The sequence below is a fragment of the Pipistrellus hanaki genome, assembly GCF_964339955.1.
Source record: "Pipistrellus hanaki genome assembly, chromosome: 1".
Taxonomy (NCBI): Eukaryota; Metazoa; Chordata; class Mammalia; order Chiroptera; family Vespertilionidae; genus Pipistrellus; species Pipistrellus hanaki.
The window spans coordinates 98,366,212-98,382,297 of record NC_140503.1 but is presented as its reverse complement, the minus strand read 5'-3'; the positions used below and the strand labels follow the sequence as shown (position 1 = coordinate 98,382,297).

The 16,086-nt window shown below is 41.0% G+C and overlaps 1 protein-coding gene and 1 pseudogene across 6 annotated transcripts in view; one reads left to right on the top strand and one right to left on the bottom strand.

Moving 5' to 3' along the window:
* The window catches only part of EDC3 (enhancer of mRNA decapping 3), an 80,568-nt gene that overhangs the window by 28,664 nt on the left and 35,818 nt on the right, over positions 1 to 16,086 (bottom strand). The gene's annotated exons all lie outside the window — the stretch shown is intronic.
* Positions 7,640 to 9,049, top strand: LOC311613548 (heterogeneous nuclear ribonucleoprotein A1-like 2; annotated as a pseudogene). The gene has a single exon. The product of its transcript is annotated as a heterogeneous nuclear ribonucleoprotein A1-like 2 (transcript).

Below are 16,086 nucleotides of genomic sequence, written 5' to 3'. Positions count from 1 at the left end.
AATATTTTTAATTTCCATCAGTGTATGTTTAATTTCTAGTTGGTCCTTTTTTATATCCTTGAGGGTCTCCCTAAATTTATCGGCCTTTTCTAGGAAATTCTTGAAAAACCTTATAACCGTGGTTTTGAACTCTATATCCAGTAGTTTGCTTTCCTCCAATTCTTTCATTTGTGATCTGTTTCTTTTTTTCCACATCTTCACTGCTTCCCTGAGTTGGTAGGGTAGCTTTGTGTGCTAGGTGTCCTATATAGCCCAGTGGGTTAGCCTCCCCAGTTATCTGAGGTGGACACTCTTGGTGCACCCCTTTGTGGACTGTGTGTATAGCTTGTTGTAGTTAAGTCTTGATTGTTGTTGGTATCACTGGGAGGAACTGACCTCCAGGTCAATGGCTGTGAGGATCAGTTATGTCTACGCCGGGAGAACTCTGTGCTAGAGACAGCCTTATGGGACCAGACTTGCAAAATTGCAAAAGCCTCTGTGCTCATCTTGAATAGGGTGGAGTTTCAGGGTGGAGCTGATAGCCTTGGTTTCCTGTCAGCCCTGCCCTATGAGGTACCTGAGTCTCAGTGTCCCTTGGTAATTGCTACAAGAACCTCTGAGAGAAAGCCACCCTCGAGTTTCACCCACTGTCATACAGTCCAGTTTCTCCCCGAATGAGTAGGGGTTCCCAGAAACTTGCCCAGAACTGGAGTTCAGCGCAGTCAGGAGCTTCCGTCTACCTCCCGCTTTAGAAAGCCAGCCATGCACTCAGCCACCGATGCATTCAGCAGTCAGTCCTCTCTGCATGAACATGCCTCCGGACCTCTACCTTTTGCAGCTCCTGAGTCTCAGTGTGCTTTCTCTTTTCCTGACAGTCCAGATCTCCCCTGAATGAGTCTGGTTTCCCAGTGTCTTGCCTGGGACTGGAGTTCAGTGCAGTCGGGAGCTTCCTTCTCCCTCCCGCTTTAGAAAGCCAGGTGCGCACTCAGCCACCTATCCTCTCCGCATGTTAGTCTCTGTACCTCAGCCCTTTGCAGTTCCTCTGAATCTCAGTGTGCTTTCCGCTTTCCTTCTAGTTGTAGAATTTCCACTCAGCCAGCTTTCCTGTGGTGTTGGATGGTGTGCATTTTGTCTTTTAGTTGTAGTTTTGATATTGTTGTGTGAGGCAGCAGTTTAGGTGTTTATCTATGCTTCCATCTTGGTTTCTCCCTCTTTATTGTTTTTTGTCACATACATATCATAAAGGGAACCTCTGTCCTGCACTTAGCAGGCTAAAGGGCAACTGAACATTAAATTACAAGAGCTAAACTCGAAGGGTTTCATGATGAGGTGCCTGAAAAAATCTGGGACTTTCTTTTCAACTCTCAAATTCTAGGCTCTGGCATCAGTGAATTTCTTGGGCTAGAGCAGCAGCACCACCAAAATTTTCAAGTCTATTGGAAAATAAAGTACATCCAAGGTGGTTACAAAGTTGTAGTGGGACCATTAATCTTGGCAAAAAATAACTTTCTGACCTCAGATGGAGGGCTTACTGTCACACTGAATAGATAATACACAAACTTGTTCCCTTAGCAGATCTCAAGTGGTATCTCTCTGCTCCCTGAGAATGAAATTTCATTTATCTACTTGAAAATACTTTAAGTGATCAGTTCAATGACCAAGGTCAAAGAAACTATATTATATATATATATATATATATATATATATATATATATATATATATATATGGCTAAGTGACCGACCATCCGTCTATCTGATCTTCAGACCAGACGATATATATGATGTGCACTGGCAATCTATAATAATAAAAGCCTAAGCGACCACTGCAATTGAATAGACAACTGAACAGGTTGCATGGGGAGACCAGCATGGCAGGGGGATTAGTGAGGGGCAACCAAATGACTGAGTAGCAGGCTGTGTTGGACAACCAGGCCATGGGGAATGGGGAGCATTTGGAGGCAACCAGGCTGGCGGGGGTGGGGGTGGGGGTGTTGAAGGGGTGGAGGAGGGGTAGTAAAGGGCGATCAGGCCGGTAGAGGGGGGCAGTTGGGGGTGACCAGGACAGCAGTGGGGAGGAGGGGCAGTTAGATCAAGCAGGCAGGCAGGTGAGCAGTTAGGAGCCAGTGGTTCCATATTGTGTGAGGGATTTCCAACTGCCACTTTAAATCCAGGGATCAGGCCTAAAATGGCAGTCAGACATCCCCAAGGGGTCGCAGATTGGAGAGGATGCAGGCCGGGCTGAGGGGACTACCCCTGTCCTGTGCATGAATTTCATGCACTGGGCCTCTAGTTTAAAAATAAACATTGATCAATTCTCTGAATGATGAATAGTTGGCAGTCTTACAGACTATAACTTCAGCCATCAAAGACCAAACTGTACACCCCAAATGCTTTTTCTTGGATGGTCCAGGCGGTAGTGGAAAAACATCTTTATAAAGTTTTAATACAAAGAGAAACCAAGATGGCAACCTAGGCAAGCACCTAAGCTGCTGTCTGGCACAACTTCAAAATAACTAAAAGACAATACGAACATCATCCAAAACCATAGGAAAGCTGGCTGAGCAGGAAGTCTACAACTAGAAAAAAGGAGAGAGGCTCACAGATTGGATTGGGAGCCGCAAAGAGCTGATGTAGGGAGACGCTCGCACAGAAAGGAAGGGTGGTGGGAGGGGAAAGGAAGCCCCTGGCTGCATTGAACCTGTTCCAACTACACTGAACCCCAGCCCCGGCCGAAACCCCATGTACCCAGGCTCATACGGTTAGAGTCTGGAATGTAGAGAAAGGCACCAGAAACTCTGAGACTGAGAGACCAGGAGAGCTGGAGCCACAGCGGGCAGGGTCTACAGTCGCATGCGAGTGAGTGTGCACAGAGAGTCTGACCAGACTGGGAGACCAGGGGAGCCACGAGCCGCAGCGCGTGAGTGTGCGTAGAGAGATCTGACCGTGGAGGTAGCTGATGCCTCTCCATAGCAGAAGGAGTCAGAAGTCCCTAACTGCACCAAATCCCCAGTTCCAGCTGCACTGAGCACTGAAACCCAGTTTAAGGCGAGCCCCTGGGATACCCACACTCTTGCACAGGGAATCTGGACTGTCAGGCGGAAAATCAGGGGTGCCACAGAAGGCAGAGGTCTGAGGCGCACGCACAAGGGCAGGACTGATGGGAAGCCAAGACTGGCAGCTCAGCCCTGAGACTCCGCCCCATCCAAGCTGAGCTCAGAGGCTTTTGCAATTTTTCAAGTCTGATCCTATAAGACTATCTCCAATACAGAAGGTATCCTGGAGTAGACACAGCTGATACATCCAATAAGCCTGGAGGTCAATCTTCCCAGTGATACCAACAACAATCAAGACTTAACTACAACAAGGCTGTACACGCAGTCCACAAAGGGGAGCACCAAGAGTGTCTACCTCAGGTAACTGGGGAGGCTGACCAACTGGATCATATAGGACACCAAGCACACAAAGCCATCCTACCAACTCAGGGAAGCAGCGAAAATGCCAAGCAAGGAAAGAGATCTCAAATAAAAGAAATGGAGAAGAACAAAAGATTGGATACAGAGTTCAAAACCACGGTTATAAGGTTTTTCAAGAATTTCCTAGAAAAGGCCGATAAATTTAATGAGAACCTCGAGGATATGAAAAAGGACCAACTAGAAATTAAACATACACTGATGGAAATTAAAAATATTATACAGAGACCCAACAGCAGACTAGAGGAACGCAAGAATCAAGTCAAAGATTTGGAATACAAAGAGGCAAAGGACACTTCTCTGGAGAAGCAAGAAGAGAAGAGAATTCAGAAAATTAAAGGCAGTGTACGAAGCCTCTGGGACAACTTCAAACGAACCAACATCAGAATTATGGAGGTGCCAGAAGAAGAGAGAGAGCAAGATACTGAAAACCTATTTGAAGAAATAATGAGAGAAAACTCCCCACCTAGTGAAAGAAATAGACTTACAAGTCCAGGAAGCACACAGAACCCCGAACAAAAAGAATCCAAAGAGGACCACACCAAAACACATCATAATTAAAATGCCAAGGGCAAAAGACAAAGAGAGAATATTAAAAGCAGCAAGAGAAAAACAGTTAGCTACCTATAAGGGAGCACACATAGGACTATCAGCTGATTTTTCAGCAGAAACTATGCAGGCCAGACGGGAGTGGCAAGAAATAGTTAAAGTGAGGAATAGCGAGAACCTACAACCAAGATTACTCTACTCAGCAAAGTTATTATTTAGAATTGAAGGGCAGATAAAGAACTTCATAGATAAGAAAAAGCTAAAAGAGTTCATCACCACCAAACCAGTATTATATGAAATGCTGAAAGGTATTCTTTAAGAAGAGGAATAAGAAGAAAAAGGTAAAGATAAAAATTATGATCAACAAATACATATATATATCAACAAGTGAATCTAAAAATCAAGTGAATTAAAAATCTGAGGAACAGAATAAACTGGTGAATATAATAGAATCAGGAGCAAAGAAAGGGAGTGGATTGATAACTATCAGAGGGAAAGGAGTGTGGGAGGTGCAGGAAGAGACCGGACTAAAATCGTACACCTATGGATGAGGACAATGGGAGGGAAGGTAAGGGCAGAGGGTGGGGTGAGAACCGGATGGAAGGGAGCTATGGGGGGAAAAAAGGAGAAACAACTGTAATAATCTGAGCAATAAATATTTGTTTAATTAAAAAAAAAATAAAGTTTTAATACATTATATTACAGGTTGTGGTGGTACTGTTTTACCAACAGTGTCTAGAGAAATTTCTGCAATTTTACTTCTCAGTGGAAGAACCTTTTATTCCCAATATAAATTACCAATTCCATTAAGTGAAACTTCAATTTCTAGACTCGACATAAAGAGTGAAGTTGCTAAACCCATTAAAAAGACCCATATTCTCATTATTGATGAATGCACCATGGCATCCAATCATGCTATAAATGCCATAAATAGATTACTAAGAGAAATTATGAATTTGAATGTTGCATTTGGAGGGAAAGTTGTTCTCAGAGGGGATTTTCGACAGTGTCTCAGTGTTGTGATTGGCCATAGTACAAATGAGTTTAAAGTACTTATTGTCTGGGGATGTTTCAGATAGTTGTCTCTGAAAACAAATATGAGATCAGAGAATTCTGCTTATAGTGAATGGTTAGTAAAACTTGGAGATGGCAAACTTTTCATTTAGAAATGGATATTACTGAAATCCCCCATGAAATGATTTGTAACAGATCTATTATTGAAGCTACCTTTGGAAATAGTATATCTATAGATAATATTAAAAATATATCTAAACATGTGATTCTTTGTCCTAAAAATGAGCACATTCATAAATTAAATGAAGAAATTTTGGCTATACTCGATGGAGATTTTCAACCCAATTGAGTGATGATTCCATTGATTCAATGGATAATGCTGAAAAAAATTTTTTTCCCATTGAATTTTTAAAAATATATATGTTTTATTGATTTTTTACAGAGAGGAAGGGAGAGGCATAGAGAATTAGAAACATCGATGAGAGAAAATCATTTATCAGCTACCTCCTGCACACCTCCCACTGGGGATGTGTCTGCAACCAAGGTATTGAACATGCCCTTGACAGGAATCGAACCTGGGACTCTTGAGTCTGCAGGCCAGTTTTGGCCCATTGAATTTCTTAATAGTATTACTTTTTTGGAATGTTATGTCATAAATTAAAATTGAAAGTAGGTGCAACCATCATGCTACTGAGAAATCAAAATAGTAAATGGGGTCTATTATCAAAAGATTTATTATTAAAAAAGTGCGACCTAACATAATCAAAGCTGATGTATTAACAGGATCTGTGGAAGGAAAGATTGTTCTGATTCCAAGAATTGATTTGTCCCCATCTGACACTGGCTTCCCATTTAAATTAATTTGAAGACAGTTTCCCATGATGCCAGCATTTGTGAGACTATTAATAAATCACAATGACAAACTCTAGACAGAGTAGAAATATTACTACCTGAACCCATTTTCCAACATGGTCAATTAAATGTTGCTTTCTCTTGGGTTCGAAGAGCACGTGATGTTAAAGTTGTAAATACTTCATCACAAGGGAAATTAGTCAAGCACTCTAAAAGTGTTTTGGTTTTTTTCCCCCTTAATGTGGTGTACAGGGAGATATTAGAATAAGTTTGATTAATTTATCAGTCATTGTTTTTATCAATATTGTTTTTTGTATGTTTTTGTTATTTTTATACTAGAGGTCCGGTGCACGAAATTTGTGCATGGTGTGTGTGTGTGTGTGTGTGTGTGTGTGTGTGTATGTGTGATCCTCAGCCCAGCTTGCACCCTCTCCAATCTGAGACCCCTTGGGGGATGTCCGACTGCCGGTTTAGGCCCAAATCGCTGTGGGATCAGGACTAAACCAGCAGTCGGATGTACCTCTCACAATCCGGGCCGCTGGTTCCTAACAACTCACCTGTCTGCCCACCTGATTATCCCTAACCACTTCTGCCTGCCAGCCTGATCAACGGCTAACTATTCCCCAGCTGGCCTGATCGCCCCCAACTGCCCTCCCCTGCCACAACCCACCTCCTCGACTGGGCCCCGCCTCGACTGTGTGCGTGGCCATCTTGTGATGTGTGAGGGCAAGATGACCACCTAGGCTATTATTAGTATAGATCATGTTTTTATTCTTTTTATATCTTTTTATGTTTTTGTTGTTTATATATCACATTTTTGTTGTCATATTGTGTTATTGACTTATTAATCACTTTATCAATCATTGTTTTTATCAATGTTGTTTTTATATAATTTTTCTTATTTTTTATATCATCTGTTTTTTTATTATAGATCATGTTATTATTTATTTTTTAATCAATTTATATATTATTTTCATATACATTTTACTAATTTTCTTTAATCTCTGACACTTCTATTATAAATGGTGAATAGTGATATTAAAATATTTTGTATTTTAATTTTATGATACTATTTATATATACTATTTTGACATGTAATTTTTTATAGTAATGTAATTACCACACTAATCTTTCTTCTAATTAATTTCCTTTCAATGTACATGAATCTGTTCACTGGGCCACTAGTTCTTTATAACTGCTCCCCTATTAAAATCTGTTTATACTAAGTCTCTCATCAATGTTGAATTAGGTAACTAGAACCAACAAATACCCTCAACAATTCATTACTAACTTTGAAAGAACACTTATAAGCCAGAATTGAAATTACTATATTTCAATAATTTTATCAATCTACTAGTCTCAACATCAATGTTCATATATCAGAAGGAATTCTATTTACAGATTTCAAATAAGAACCTAAATCTAAATGAGGAAAATACTGATAATCTACATTACAACGGTGGTGGGAAGAAACCAATCCACTTCCTTGAAATCCTTCCCATGCTAAATAAATGCAAGTAAGTCAATCTCTGGTATACCTTTCTATTTATCTCATAGGGCCATTGAGCAGATAAATAGATGCAATTCTATCCTCTATCACAAACCAATTCTGAGCCACATTTCATGATCAAATTCCCAAGCCACAGACATTTCCCACATAATCTGAATTAAAAAAAAAAAGTCCTCTGAATGAGATTTCTGCTGGTGAACACCGCGGAGTAAGCATCGTTGGAATTCCCCCTGTTGCAGTCATCATGTCTTAGCCTGACTCTCCCAAAGAGCCGGAGCATCTGCGGAAGCTCTTTATCGGAGGTTTGAGCTTTGAAACAACCGTTGAGAGTCTGAGGAGCCATTTTGAGCAATGGGGAACGCTCACGGACTGTGTGGTGATGAGAGATCCAAACACCAAGTGCTCCAGAGGCTTTGGGTTTGTCACCTATGCCACTGTGGAGGAGGTGGATGGAACCATGAATACAAGGCCACACAAGGTGGACAGGAGAGTTGTGGAACCAAAGAGGGTTGCCTCAAGAGAAGATTCTCAAAGACCTGGTGCCCACTTAACTGTGAAAAAGATTTTTGTCGGTGGTATTAAAGAAGACCCTGAAGAACATCACCTAAGAGATTATTTGGAACAGTGTGGAAAAATAGAAGTGATTGAAATCATGACTGACCAAGGCAGAGGCAAAAAGAGGGGCTTTGCTTTTGTAAACTTTGATGATCATGACTCTGTGGACAAAATTGTCATTCAGAAATACTATACTGTGAATGGCCACAACTATGAAGTAAAGAAAGCCCTATCTAAGCAAGAGATGGCTAGTGCTTCGTCCAGCCAAAGAGGTCGAAGTGGTTCTGGAAACTTTGGAGGTGGTCGTGGAAGTGGTTTTGGTGGAAATGACAACTTTGGTCATGGAGGAAACTTCAGTGGTTGAGGTGGCTTTGGTGGCAGCTGATATGGTGGCAGTGGGGATGGCTATATGGATTTGGAAATGATGGAAGCAATTTTGGAGGTGGTGGAAGCTACAATGATTTGGGCAATTACAATAATCAATCTTCAAATTTTGGGCCTATGAAAGGAGAAAACTTTGGAGGCAGAAGCTCAGGCTTTTATGGTGGTGGAGGTCAATACTTTGCCAGACCATGAAACCAAGGTGGCTATGGCAGTTCCAGCAGCAGCAGTAGCTACGGCAGTGGCAGAAGGTTTTAATTCTGCCAGGAAACAAAACTTAACAGGAGAGGAGAGCTAGAGAAGTGACAGGGAAGCTACAGGTTACAACAGATTTGTGAACTCAGCCAAGCACAGTGGTGTCAGGGCCTAGCCGCTACAAAAAAGACATGTTAGACAATACTCATGTGAATGGGCAAAAAAAAACTCGAGGACTGTATTTGTGACTAATTGTATACGGGTTATTTTAGTTTCTGTTCTGTGGAAAGTGTAAAGCATTCCAACCAAGGGTTTTAATGTAGATTCCCCACCCCCCCCCCCCGCGTCCATGCTGTTGATTGCTAGTAATAGTCTGATCATGACGCTGATTAAATGTGTCTTAAAAAAAAAAAGTCCTCTTGCCGAAACCGGTTTGGCTCAATGGATAGAGCGTCGGCTTGGGGACTGAAGGGTCCCGGGTTCGATTCCGGTCAAGGGCATGTACCTTGGTTGCGGGCATATCCCCGGTGGGGGGTGTGCAAGAGGCAGCTGATCGATGGCTCTCTCTCATCAATGTTTCTAACTCTCTATCTCTTTCCCTTCCTCTCTGTAAAAAATCAATAAAATATATATTTTAAAAAAAAAAAAAGTCCTCTTAATAAGAATAACATTTTTCGTTCTGTTTTTTTTTTTAATATATTTTTATTTATTTCATAGAGGAAGGGAGAGGAAGAGAGAGATAGAAACATCAATGATGAGAAGAAGTCATTGATTGGCTGCCTCCTGCACGTTGGACCGCGCCCACAACCCAGGTATGTGCCCTTGACCAGAATTGAACCTGGGAACCATTAGTTCGCAAGCCGATGCTCTATTCACTGAGCTAAACTGGCTAGGGCGAGAATAACATTTTTCTGTCCATGATCTCTTCATTTACATGTAGTTAATCTAGAAAAAGGGAATGGACCCAACAGCAAAAGCAGAAGCTGCATCACTTTTTAACATACCAAAGTAAATTGTTAAAGATCAAATAATTATTTATTTTCAAGTAAACTGCAGACTTCAAAGAGAGCTGCTATGATGGTTAGTATTAAATAAAAATAGAAAAAACTGAATCTTACCAACATCCAGCAATCACACTTCTAGGTATTTATGTAACGTAACCGAAAACTTATATCCACATAAAACCTGCACACAAATGTTTATGGCAGCTGTATTCATAATCACCAAAAGTTGAAAGCTACCAAGATTTCCTTTAATAGGTAAATGGGTAAACGAACATCTATACAATAAAATGTTGTTGAGCAATAAAAGAAAATGAACTATTACAGCACAAAAAGAAATGGAAGACTCTTAAATACATACTGTTAAGTGAAAGAAGACAGTCTGGCTCTCACTGGTTTGGCTCAGTGGATAGAGCATCGGCCCACAAACTGAAGGGTCTCGGCTTCGATTTTGGTCAACGACACGTACCTTGGATGCAGGCTTGATCCAAGGCCCTGGTCAGAGTTCGTGTGGGACGCAACTAATCAATGTGTCTCTTTCACATCGATGTTTCTTTCTCTCTGTCTCTCCCACTCCCTTCCACTCTCTCTAAAAATCAATGGAAAAATATCCTTGGGGCCGAGACCGGTTTGGCTCAATGGATAGAGCGTCGGCTTGGGGACTGAAGGGTCCCGAGTTCGATTCCGGTCAAGGGCATATACCTTGGTTGCGGGCATATCCCCAATAGGGGGTGTGCAAGAGGCAGCTGATCGATGACTCTCTCTCATCGATGTTTCTAACTCTCTATCTCTCTCCCTTCCTCTCTGTACAAAATCAATAAAATATATTTTAAAAAAAAAGAAAAAAAAAGAAAAGAAAAATATCCTTGGGTAAAGATTAAACAACAAAAAAAGACCATCTAAAAAAGCTACATACTGTATGATTTTAATTATGTTATAATCTGGGCTGTGAGCAGATTGGATGAAAAAGATGAAGGGATTAAGAAGAACAAAATTAATAGTTACAAAATAGTCACAGGGATGTAAAGTACAGCATAGGGAATATAGCTGATAATATTACAATAACCATGTGTGTTGAACACTTTGTAAAGTATATGATTGTCTAACCACTGTCCTGTACACCTGAAACTAAAGTAATATTGATTGTAAACTGTAATTGAAAAATAAAAATTAAAAAATATTATGTGATATTCTGGAAAAGGCAAAACTACAAAGACTGGAGAATCTAAAGATGGAATGCAGAATGTGACAGAATCTGTTACAAACATATGAGACAAGTCAATGGAGGTATGGATTAATAATTCTGATAGTTATACATGTATATTGGGATTGAATATATATTTTTTCTTTTTTTGGAATAATTTAAGTCAATGGATGGCAGAAGATAGGAAACAGGTGTCTCACTGTTGGAGTTACACATTAGAAAAGGAGACTAGAATGATCCACATGCTAATAGATTAAAATTGCAGATATCTATACACTCATATTTAGCTTCATATAACAGAGAAGTTACATATATAAATACTTATAGGTATGTGTATATACACTGGTTAAGTATAAATATATTTTTTTCTGCTCTGTCAGCTTAAAGGGCAACACCCAGTAGCGGTGCACATGCCTAGGACCCAGATCATGGTTTGTAGTACATTGTCCAATAAAATAAAATAGGGCTCCTTAGAGACATGGCTGATTCTAGGGGTGGGACAGGAAATACAGAAGATAAACCTGGAGCCTGTTGTAGTGCCAGAAAGTAAAGAACTATTGGTAAAATATCAGTTTGTTTGTTGTTGTTATTTGTTTCCCAGTGGCCACAGCTAAAATGATGAGCACTAAAATAAAGCAGTATTGCATCAAGTCCATACTGATAAAAAAATAAATAAAGAGATGACTGAATAAATAGGGAAGAAATCTCTGGTGCAGAAGAATTCAAAAAATTTTACGTAGATACTCTGCATAACTCCTGTTCTTTGGGTGTGGGCTGCACAGAGTGGCTTCCTTACAGAGGGCACAGTTTGTAAAGGGGGAGAAAGAAGTCACTTTATAGAAGAAATCTGACACACACTACCTCAGCCAGGCAATCAAGGTCAACATCAAAAGTCATAAACCATTTTGATAGTAGATACCCATGATGTGATGTTAATGAAAATGACATTATCTCTGTGGTCTTCCTCCCCAAAACACCAGTCTAATAGTGAGAAAAACATCATATACCAATTGAGGGATATTCTACAAAATATCTGACCAGTACTTATCAAAACTAATTCATAAAAAACAACAAAAATCTGAGAAACCATCAGAGCCAAGAGGAGACATGGCCACTAAATGTAATGTGGTATGCTGGATAGGAACATGTAACAAAGATATTAAAACAAAAAAACAAAAAACTAAGGTAACCTGGCCAATGTGCTCAATGGTTATAGCACCACTGGGGGCATGTGTGGGATGCAGCCAATGTATCTCTCTCACATCGATGTCTCTCTTTCTCTGGGTTCCTCCCTCCCTTCCACTCTCTTTAAAAAAAGCAATGGAAAAAATATCCTCAGGTGAGGATTAACAAGATAACACTAACAACAACAAAAATTAAAGCAGTTTGAATAATATAGACTTTAATTAACAATAATGTATCAACACTGGCTCGTTAATTGTAACAAATGTACCATGTTAATGTAAGATGTAAATGACAGGGAGAAAATATGTAGAAAAATATATAAATGATTAATAAAGATGATCTCCAAGTATATGAGGTTATAAATTGCTTCAGTATTTAAACTTTTAACAAAAAAGTATGGGGACGAGCTGGAGGGAGTCAAGGGGGGGAAAAGGGGAACATACGTAATATTTTCAACAATAAAGGCTTATTTAAAAGAAACACACCAAAAAAAGTAAACATTTTGGTAAAGAAAGAAGTCTATTTTTAAAGAGAGAATAAAGCAAAGTAATGAAGGTTAAATTCCAAATGTCATAGCCACAGCAATCGGACAAGAAGAGATAAAAGGCATCCAAATTAGAAAGGAGGAAGTAAAACTCTCAGTGTTCACAGATGACATGGTATTACACATAGAAAACCCTAAAGACTCCACCAGGAAACTACTGTACTTAATAAATGAATATGGCAAGGTATCAGGATACAAAACCAACAGCCAGAAATCAATGACATTTTTATATACCAATAATGAACTCTCCAAAGGAGAAACTAAACTAACAATCCCATTTACCATTGCAACAACAAAAAATAAAATACCTAAGAATAAACTTAACCAAGGAGGTAAAAGACCTATACTTGGAAAACTATAATACATTGAAAAAAAGAAATACAGTAAGATACAAAAAAACAGAAATGTACACTATGATCATGAATTGGAAGAATTAAAATCATTAAAATGTCTATACTACCCAAAGTAATCTATAAATTCAACCCAATCCCTATTAAAGTACCTATGGCATACTTCACAGAATTAGAATACTCCAAAAATTTATATGGAACCATAAAAGAAATCATGAGAAAGAATGAAGTTGGAAGGATCAGAATACCAGATTATCAAACTATACTATGAACCCATTATAACCAAAACAGCCTGGTACTGGCACAAGAACAGGCATATAGACCAATGGATCAGAACAGAAACCTCAGAAATTGACCCAAACCATATGGTCCATTAATATTTGATAAAAGAGGCAAGAACATACAATGGAGTAAAGCTTCTTCAACAAATGGTGCTGGGAAAACTGGACAGACACATGCAAAAAGATGAAACTAGACCACCAACTTATACCATACACAAGAATAAACTCAAAATGGATAAAAGACTTAAATGTAAGCCAAGAAACCATAAAAATCTTAAAAGAAAACATAGGCAGTAAAATCTCAGATATCTCACATAGCAGAATTTTTGCCAATATATCTCCTAGGGTAAAGGAAATAAAGGAGAAAATAAATAGGATTACTTCAAAATAAAAAGCTTCTGCACAGCAAAGAAACCACCATCAAAATGAACCCACTGTATGGGAGAACATTTTTGCCAATGATACATCTGATAAAGTTAATATCCAAAATATAAAAAGCTTTCCACAGCTACTGGTCTGCAGCTGTTCTCCTGGTGGTAGTTGTGGCATTCCTCTGTGGGAAAGAAATTGTTACATGATCAAACACCACTTTCTTGGCAAAATAGAAAGTGGGCATATGTGTGACAAACATGAGATGTATTCCATTATTTTGTGTGGCTAAGGAGATGATCTTGAAAATCAAGATTTATTGTGGCCCAGCTGGCATGGCTCCGTGGTTGAGCATTGACTTATGAACCAGAAGGTCATGCTTTGATTTCTTTCCAGTTAGGGCGCATGCCCGGGTTAGGGCACAGGCTCAATCCCTGGTATGGGACGTGCAGGAGGCAGCCAATCAGTGATTCTCTCGCATCATTGATGTTTCTACCTCTCCCTCTCTCTTCCTCTCTGAAATCAATAAAAATAATTTTAAAAAAAGATTTTTGTCTGGACTAAGGTAAAAAGATATAATTACTTAAATAATGCTAAAAAATTTTTCAAAATATAAAAAACACTCATACAACTCAACAAGGAAGACAACAATCCAATTACAAAATGGGCAGAACAGCCCTAGCAGGTTTGGCTCAGTGGACAGAACGTAAGTCTGTGAACTGAAGGGTCTGGGGTTCAATTCCAGTCAAGAGCACGTACCTTGGTTGCAGGCTCTTCACTGACCAGCCCAGGCTCTGGTTGGGACGTGTGCAGGAGGCAACCAATTGATGTGTTTCTCTCACATCAATATTTCTCTCTGTCTTTTCCTCTCTCTTCCCTCTCTCTGAAACTCAATGGAAAAATAACCTTGGGTACTATCTGGTTTGGCTCAGTGGATAAGCGTCAGCCTGAGGACTGAAGGGTCCCAGGTTCGATTCCAGTCTAGGGCATGTACCTTGGTTGCGGGTACATCCCCAGTAGGAGGTGTGCAGGAGGCAGGTGATCGATGTTTCTCATTGATGTTTCTAACTCTCTATCCCTCTCCCTTTCTCTCTGTAAAAAAAAAAAAAAAAAAAAGACCTGAATAGACATTTTCCCAAAGAGGAACGACATATAAATGGCCAGGAAACATATGAAAAAAATACTCAGTCACTAATCATAAGAGAAATGCAAATTAAAACCACAATGAGATAACACTTCACATCAGTCAGAATAGCTATCATCAAAAAAATCAACAAGCATCCTCACTGGCAAGGATGTGGGGTAGGGGTGGGGGGAAGGCAACGCAAGTGCACTCCTGGTGGGAATGCAGACTGGTGCAGCCACTATGAAAAACCGTATGTAGTTTCCTGAAAAAATTAAAAATGGAAATGTCCGTTTGACCCAGCGATCCCACTTCTGGGAATATATCCTAAAAATCCCGAAACATCAATCAAAAAGAATATATGCACCTCTACGTTTAGAACTAGAACATGAATTCGTGCATGGGTGGGGTCGCTCAGTGTGTCCTGTGGGAACTGGGCCCAAAAGACAGTCCAACACTGCCTGCCACTCCTGCTCACCCCAGCCCCACTGCACCCAGTCTGGCACCTGTCCTGAGTGGGATGAGAGCAGGGGCTGGGACACGATCAGCCCTCCGGGCGGGCAGTGACATGCCCTTGCTAGCCCAGGATTAGGATCCGTACCACTGACGTTCGCACCAGTTGCTGGGAGCCACCTGGTGGCTGCTTTTATATCATTTCTTCCTTGCAGAGCTTCTAGGGAGGGAAAGCAGCTGCGGTGTCCGAGGCCAACTTCTAGGAGGCCAGCAGGTCTACTGAGGGAGGGAGTGGCTGCCGCTGAGCTGGTAGGCCACTAGGATGTGTCTGTCAGCTGAGCGGCACACCCCCTGTGGGAGCACAATGACCACCGGGGGGACAGCTCCTGTGGTGAGTGTCTGCTTCCTGGTGGTCAGTGCGCGTCACAGCGACCAGTCAACCGGTCGTTCGGTCACTTAGGCTTTTATATAGATAGATAGCTAAGATTTGGAAAGAGCTCAAGTACCCATCAGTAAATGAATGGACAAAAAAGCTGTGGGACATTTACACTATGGAATACTACCTTTATATATAAAAGCCTAAGCAACTGAATGACTGGTTGACCAGTTGACACACAGTGAACACCAGGGGGCAGATGCTCAACGCAGGAGTAGCTCCCTGGTGGTCAGTGCGCTCCTGCAGTGGGAGAGCCGCTCAGCTGGCTGCCGGACGCCAGGCGCTGGGCTCACGGCTAGCAAGTGTAGCTACAGTGGCGCGGGCCTCTCCTACCTCTGCAGCAGCACTACCAAGTGGTGGTGGCGGCAGCAAGCACAGTGGGGCCAGGATGAGCAGGAGTGGCAGGGTGCCCAGCCCGGGCTCAGGCTCTTCCCTGTCCGCCTGCTGTTTCACACACCACTACATCCCTCGAGGGATGTTGGACTGCCTGTTTCTACCTGATCTCCGCAGGCCTGGCCGAAACCAGCAGTTTGACATCACCCAAGGGATACTGGATTGCAAGAGGGCGCAGGCCAGGCTGAGGGAACCCACCAATGCATGAATCCATGCACCGAGTCTCTAGTGCAGCTATAAAA